Source organism: Sciurus carolinensis, chromosome 2 (assembly GCF_902686445.1).
Source record: "Sciurus carolinensis chromosome 2, mSciCar1.2, whole genome shotgun sequence".
NCBI lineage: Eukaryota > Metazoa > Chordata > Mammalia > Rodentia > Sciuridae > Sciurus > Sciurus carolinensis.
Window position 1 is genome coordinate 79,962,172 of NC_062214.1, and position 8,245 is coordinate 79,970,416.

The 8,245-nt window shown below is 36.2% G+C and overlaps 1 pseudogene; it reads right to left on the reverse strand.

The window, feature by feature from the left end:
* Window positions 1-1,619: 1,619 nt before the first annotated feature.
* Window positions 1,620-2,996, reverse strand: LOC124976350 (NAD-capped RNA hydrolase NUDT12-like; annotated as a pseudogene).
* Between the last annotated feature and the right edge of the window lie 5,249 nt (window positions 2,997-8,245).

Genomic DNA, 8,245 nt, shown 5'->3' on the forward strand with positions numbered 1-8,245 from the left:
TGGAGAAAATTAATATGCAGCAGACCTACTCTAAAGTAATTAGAAAATTTTTTAGGGAGAAGAAAAGATCCCCTGTAGAAGCATATAGATGCAGGTAAAAAATGAAAAGCAATGATTCAAAATGCATGTTGAGCATATGAAATAGTAATAATAATAACAATATCTTATAGAGATTAATATTATTTATAGAAAGAATTAAAATACATGAAATAATAGCAAAAAGACATGCAATAGGTAGTAAATGTAATTAAAGGGTTTAGGATTCTTCCATTGTCCAGGAAGTAACTGAAGTCCTAATTTATATTAAAGAAGTGTTCATAGATTCAGAAGGCAATACTACAATCTCTTGGGTAACACTAAAAGAATGGCAAAAGAATGTATGGCTAACTAATGGGAAAACAAAATAATAAAAAAAGATATTTAATTAAAATGGGTGGGGAATGAGAGAATAATGGGGGAACTTTATAATATGGAGAAGGAAAGGAGAGGGAGGGGGTGTGAAAAATGGTGGAATGAGGCAGACATCATTACCCTATGTACATGTATGATTACACGAATGGTATGAATCTACATTGTGTACAACCATAGAAACGAAATGATGTGCCCCATTTGTGTACAATGAATCAAAATGCAGTCTGTAAAAAATTAAAAGCTAATTAAAAATAATATTAAAAAAATAAGTCAAGAAAAGAGAGTGGAATGTGAGCGTGAACCCCTATAATCCCAGAGACCTGGGAGGTTAAGGCAGGAGTAAATTTGAGGCCAGCCTTGGCAGTTTAGACCCAGTCTCAAAATAAAAATAAAAAGGACTGGGGATAAAAATAAAAAGGACTGACTCAGTGATAAAGTGCCCCTGGGTTCAACTCCCAGTACCAAAACAATGAGAGAGATAGAGGAAGAGAGAGAGGAAAAATGGAATGTAGAACAGGTTGAACAAGTAGAAAATAAACAGCAGGATGAGGGATTTAACCCAAATCTGTCTCTGACTATGCAGAATATAAATTGCAAAATAAAATTCCTATTAAAAGGAAACAGTTTTAAGACTGAAGTAACTATATGCTACTTTCAAGAAATAAATTTAGGGACTAAGGGTGTAACTCAGTGGTAGAGCACTTGCCTGGCACAGGCATGGCCCTGGGTTCAATTTCCAGCACTAAAAAAAAATTAATTTAATTTAATTTAATTTAAAAAAATAAACTTAAATACAGTGAGAAAAATACAGTGATATGCAAAGTAAGTGAATAGAAAAAAAAGCTACTTGCCGACAATAACCAAAAGAATCTTGATGTAATTATACTATCAGACAAGGTAGTCTTCATGGAAAAAAAAAAAAAACTCTACTAAAGAGAGAAAAAATGGAGCAGGGAGGAGGCTGATCAGTGGATACTAAGTTACAGTTACAACAAGAAGCTCTGAGGTACTATTGTTTTAAAAGGTTTCTTTTTTTAATACCTTTATTTTATTTATTCATTTTTATCTTTTATTTAATTTTTATTTTGAGAGTCCAACATGATATTTTGTTATCACAGTCTAAAAAGCATTGAGTATTTCTAATCTCACATAAAGAGTAAATAGTATTAGAAATTAAATAACACTCAAACAAAGACTATTTCTTTGATTTAGGGATTGGGGTTCACTTGAATCCAGTGTTTGATTAATTGATGTGCAATAGCTCACAAAAAATGCCTGTTGCATCCACCAACTGATCTCTCGTGAACCAGCGGTTATCCTCTGTTTCATTCTTGTCAACTTTAATTTCTGTAGACATGACACAGCTAAACAACCAATCATTAAAGAGAACGGCATTGACCCTCCTTGAGAAGAGACATACTGAACATGGCCAACTTTGACTCCACTTTCCTCTTCTACTTCTCTCCAAACAGCATCTTCTGTTGTCTCCCCAGGTTCAATAAATCCAGCAAGACAAGTAAACATGCCAGGGGGAAATCTTCTCTGCCTGCCTAAAAGACACTTGGTCCCATCTGGATGAATAACTTGCATGATTACTACTGGATCAACTCTTGGATATGATGTATTATGAACGCCTTGAAGACTAGGACAGTCTTCTTTTACACATACTGTCTTGTAGCCACCTTCTTCAATTTTAGTTGCACTTCTGCAAGTTGGGCAGAACTTATATCGACTGTGCCAGGCAAGGACAGATCTTGTTTGAGCTGCAACTCCCGCTTCTTTTTCTTTCAACTGTAGGAGAGCTGGCATTGGAGGAGGAAGAAAATAACAATTTCTGTGTCTTTGCTTAAATTCTTCAGCAGTAATAGGGTCTACACCTATAGCAAACTAGGCAATCAACCCCATCTTCCTCTTCTCTTGGGACTTCTCCAGCATAATTGTGTAGCTTTTTTTTTTTTTTTTTTTTTTTTTCATTTCAAGTTCTACTCCAAGGAAAATCAAGGTGATCTTCTCAGGCTGAGTCAAGTAATCCTTTATATCTGTATAGTTCAGCTGACAAAGTCTTAGTTCTGGCTGCTGGAAACTTTCTTTATTGCCACTTAGAGTAACCAAGGGACTTAAATCTGAGAAAAGGATATAAACTGTGGTGGGATGGCTTTTTTTGGTAGCAGTCAGTCAGAATTATTTCTTTTTTCACTTTTCCCATCCAGTAGTGTTCTGCTAAAATAAATTTCACATTCTTCGGCTTCATTGGTTAGAAACCAAGGCTTCTTCCCACCTTTAGCATTAGCTAATAAGTTGGCTATATGTTTACAGCCCCCAAATCTAGCAATATCTAAGTGCGGTCTGTCTTGATTTATTGACAGTTAATCTGTCACACCCTTTCTCGAACAGAAATTGAACACCATCCAGGTGACTATTCCTTGCAGCATACATTAAAGCAGTCCAGCCATTTTCAGCAGTTTCATCGAGAAAATATGGAGAATGACTGAGTATTCCTGTTAACTTGGCAATATCTCCTTTGGCAACTGAAATGAGAAATCAGAAATTATTTCCTGTTTTGGACTTCTTTTTATGGAAGACATTTCTTCCCCATCTCAAAACTTGGGCTGGAAGCTCCACCAGCCAGAGGGTGGTCAGCACCCGCCACCTGGTGCCAGGCGCCACAGCAGCCCTGGCCCAGATTTCCGCCTTATTCATTTTTTATGCGTTGCTGAGAATCAAACCCAGTGCCTCACACAAACTAGGCAAGCACTTTACCACTGAGCCCCAGCCCCAGCCCCTCTGAGGTACTATTGTATAGTATAGTGACAATAGATGACAATAATGTACATTTCAAAAAGCTAGAGGGAAGGATTTTGAGTTTTTGCCACAAAGAAATGATAAATGTTTGACTAGATAAATATGTTGAATCTTATTTGAATATTACAAAATGTATACATGTACTGAACATTATATGCATATTGGTTAAAAAAAATAGGAGAAAATACTTCATAATGATAAACCATCACTCCACTAAGAAGACATAACAATTATAAATTTGTAAGTCCTTAATAACATGGCCTCAAAATGTATGATAAACACTAATAAAACTTAAAAAAGTAGAGAAAGATTCAATCATAGTGGGAGATTATGAAACATCTCTCTCAGAAATTAATAACAAGCAGTCAAAATATCGGTATAGTTACAAAAAAATTCACATTACACAATTAACAGATACTACCGATTGACATACACAACAAATGGCAATGGACAATGTCAGAATATAGATTTCCCCTTCCCCAGGTGTACATGAGTGGAAACTCAGAGGCATGGGTAGAAGGAGTCTGAGGGCTGACCTCTGTAGCAGGATGTATACCAGATACAAAATGTCTGTTTCCATGATCCCCATACCTTCCTGTTCTAATTCCACTCTCCTATTAAGTGGCAGCCAGGTAGGAGTTTGTTTGGTCAGGTATGTGAGATTCTTCTCATTTAGATATGACGTGTAAAACTCTGAGTAGAGACTAGGAATCCACTCAGATTCAGCTCTGAAGGTCTATCTACCTTGTTATATTTAATTGCAAAATAGATTTCATTTTTCCCAGAGGTCAGATGGTTCTATTATTTGTGGCAGAAAGTAGAGAACCTACACAACTAAAAGGCAGAAGATGAAGAAAACATATCAGGCAAAAATGAATTGCCATAAACTCCTGAGATGAAATGTGGATATTTACTAAGGAGTTTTACAGATTTTGTAGGCCTTCTAACATTCTGGACTACATTGCTCTGCTTCTTGGGCTATTTTGTGGATTCTAGTATCTTGTTTTATATTCTATGCTTTTGCAAAAGTTATAACTGCCTGCTGTGGCTTAAATGTTAAATTTAAATTGTCTTCAGAGCTGAATTAGTAATGCCAAAAGTAGACCAACTTCGTTATAATTCCTAAGAAACTCCTATATAAGCCAGTCTTGTTTCTCTTGTCGCTCCTTCTCTCACTGTCCTCTTTAGCTAAGTTTCATTCCCTCTTTCTTTGTTTTTACTGCTAATGTGTTTTTTGTGGTGCTGGGGATCAAACCTAGCACCTTGTGCTTGCAAGGCAAGCACCCTACCGACTGAGCTATCTCCCCAGCCCTGCTAACATATTTGACTAAGACTTCAAGGACCTATTGTTGAAAAGGTGGGGAAAACCAGTGGGAAAGGGTTCCCAGGTTTAATAAAGTTTGGGACTTGGGGAGGAGTCGTGAGAGGGGTCTAGACTGCTTGAGTGTGAGGCCCGATGGTAAGATGACCATACAATTTATTGGCCCATTCTGGGATACTTTTGAATGTGTAAGGAGCATTATTAATAATCTTGTCAGATCAGTCAGGATGTAAGGACACCCTATGTGTCCCCAGAGCAAGTCAGATATCTGACAGTAATCTGTTCACTTGTGCTGCCTTTGGGGCAAGAGATACACTTGTCTAGGCAATGAATATGAATTGTTGGAAATAAGAGGATAGCTTCTATTGAGGATAGAGCTAGGCAAGAGCTGTACCACTTAGCTACACCCCCAAGCCCAGGTTCATGTTTAATTTGGGGAAGAAATCTCATTTGGTGAAAAATAATTACATTGAATTTCTTGGAAACACACTTTGCAGGTTATTGAGATTTTATGACTACTCCCAAACTTTTGGAGACTCCTTAGAAATGAAAATATTTTCTATGTATTTTAATGTACCCAACCACCTACATATTTTCTACATGTCATCTTCTAAAACTCCACCATAACTCTGGAATTCTCACATCTCCTTCTTCCTTCAAAAGGTTGACAAAAGATTAATCCACCAATAAAATCCTAATTGCTTGATCATTCCGTCTAAGTTGTTCACCCATTCACTGCCCTACCTGTTCCTTTGTCTTGTGTTTTCTGTCTGTGCAAAACTGCAAACTCATTGAATTTGTTGACTTTTCCTCTTGAGTTGTTTATCATTCCAAATCTCTTTCATTCTGGAGAAAAAGACCTGTAAACACAAGCTTCCAAACTTTATCTTTGTTTTGATTTTAAACCACTGTTCCTTGTAACACACATCTTACCAAACTCAAAAAATAATAAACCTACAACTTCCTTCTTTGAATAGTTTCAATGCGAATGCTAACACCTATAGTAGATACTTCTAGTGGAATTCTAATATGTCTGAATTCATTCATTCCACTAAAGTTTATTGAACCACTCTTAATAGTAAGGGCACTCAGAGAAACTGCACAGTTCCTGAATTCATGGTTCTCACAGCCTTTTAGTAATGCCAAAAAACAGTCACAGTAAACAATGCTAAATGCCATAGCAGAGGAACACATGAAATTTAGGGATAAGACAAAGAGACCTAAGAGAGCAATAATTTTGGGGTGCCAGGAAGTTAGAGATAGCCTCCTTTAGGAAACACTTGTGCTGGGTGGGTCTGGAAGATAGAATAAGAATGTTCTAGGGAAAAAGAAAGAAAAACTTTAGCCCCCTTCTATGGATCAGATACCTTACAAAGAGTACTTAATACATTCATAACATTAGACTTATCAGACAGTTTTTTATTATTCTACTTTTAGAGTTAAAAAAACCAGTTTAAGTCACTTGCTCAAGGTTACATAGGTGTGACCTAAGGAGACCAAACGTTCAAGCCTCATGTCTCTTACTCCGAAGTTGTCTTGCTTCACATCAAGGCAGAAGGACACATTCTCAGTAGCTTTAAATGTTATGCAATATCATCTACATAAAGTTCAAAACAGGCAAAATTGTCTATGATAAAATGAATTATAGCTTTTTTTGATAGAGGTCATGTTTAGAGAGCAGGAGGGAGACTTGGCATGCTGGGCGGGTTTCATAGATTTTATACATATATACATATAATATATGTATATTATATATATCAAAAAATCCTTGAACTCTACACTTAAGATTTGTACCTTTTAAAGTGTGTTAATTATGCTGCAATAAAAATGTTTCAAAACAAATTTGCATCCAGGTGTGGTTGTGCACACCTGTAATCCCAGTATTTGGAAATCTGAAGCAATAAGATTTTAAGTTCAAAGCCAGGCTCATCAACTTATTGAAATAAAAATTAAATAAAAATAGCTAGGTATATAGCTCAGTGGTGGAGTACCGTTGGGTTTAATCCCCAGTACTGGAAAAAACAAACAAACAAAAACCCCCAAATTGGCTATATGCTATGGACTTTCATAGGTCAAGAAAACTGTTCTCTGGGTTCTCGTAATGCTTTTTCCCCCCAGTCTACTTGTTTGAGATACTTATTTTTCACTATGGATCAATTACAAGTACCAAAAATGGATCCATCTTGCCTCTCTTGATTGGAGGACTTTACCTAAATCTGTTTCCAAGCAATCCTAACTAAAATCATCATGAAATTATAGGTGAAGAGTGTCTTAGAGACTTCTCTAGGGACCTTTAACTTTTTTAAGTTTTCCTTTTGAGAAGCTCTGATGAAAGTAAAGCCATAAAACGTCTGTCTAGAAATGTACATAGGCATAAATTTTTGCAAAAGATTTTGGTGTTAACATACCACCAAACCCCACACAGGACCCATTTCATAGCCTAAAGATTTTAATTAAAATCTCCTGAGTTAATCCAATCCTTTTCCTACAGATGTAAAAATAAGGAGGAAAAACAACCCATTTAGAGCTGAAGGAAGACAGAGCACAGGTCTTCTGTTGGTCAGATATTTGTACTATTTACCTCATTGCTTCTTAGATACTATTAGATTGCCTTTGCCCCCAAAACTTCATCTGTGAATCCCTTGAGTTTAGAAGGACTTCTTTACTACCCTGTACCATACCCTTTGTAACTGGAGCCATAGCATAAGCAGGTCAAAGTTTATCTTGTACTTAGTGACAAATAGGGCAGCCTCTTGTCACAGCTACCCAGGAGGCTAAGGCAGGATGACCACTTGGGTTCATAAGTTGAAAAACAGCTGGACAATATAGTGAGACCTTAAAAAAAAAAAAAAAAAAACTAATAAAGGTTGGGGATATAGCTCAGCTGGTAGAGTGGTTGCCTCTCAATGCACAAGGCCATGGGTTCAATCCCCAGCACCACAAAAAAACAAAAACAAAAAAACAAACCTGATAAACTTATCAAAGAATAATAAATACAAGCCTGATTTCTTTATTAAATGGGTATATTTATCTCTCTTTTTCCCCTCCCAGACTACATCAAAACCCAGAACTAAAGTTAAAATTAAAATGGCCCAGTAATAAAAGTTTTTATTTTCTTTTTAAAATTTATTTGTTTTAATGAAATCGACTCTGAAATATTGCCCATATTTTCATTCAAATTCAAAACTTTGTTCTATACTGATCGTTATAATGTTGAACTTAAAGAATTGAACTTAACTCTTTGCTTTATAAACTTTTCAATGGTCTCTGACCAAACACAATAAAATTCCAACCTGACCCAGGAAATTTGTGCAACTCAGTTTTTCAGTTTGGAATAGAAGTCTTGCTCCCAATCCAAACAGAGACCGTGAGTTGTGAAAGAGGATCCAGAAAGCCTTTTCTTCTTGTGTGAAAAGACCTGATTCTAAGTGGGGCAATCAGTAAACAAAGGGTTCAAGCTGCAGCCTACAAATTTCTCTGGCCTTACTGTGCTCAGGATGAGGTGAAAAAACTACATAGATCTGTAAGTAGAATATGGAATAGAAACCACATGTATGTGCATTCTATCCATGAAGTTTTCTCTAGCTACTTGCTAAGCTATTCTGTGAAATTATTTTTTGCTTTTTATACCTACATGAATGAAAGCTTGCATTTATGGAACAGCTTCACCATCTATGCTACTTACTATTCTAAACAAATTAAATTTCACAA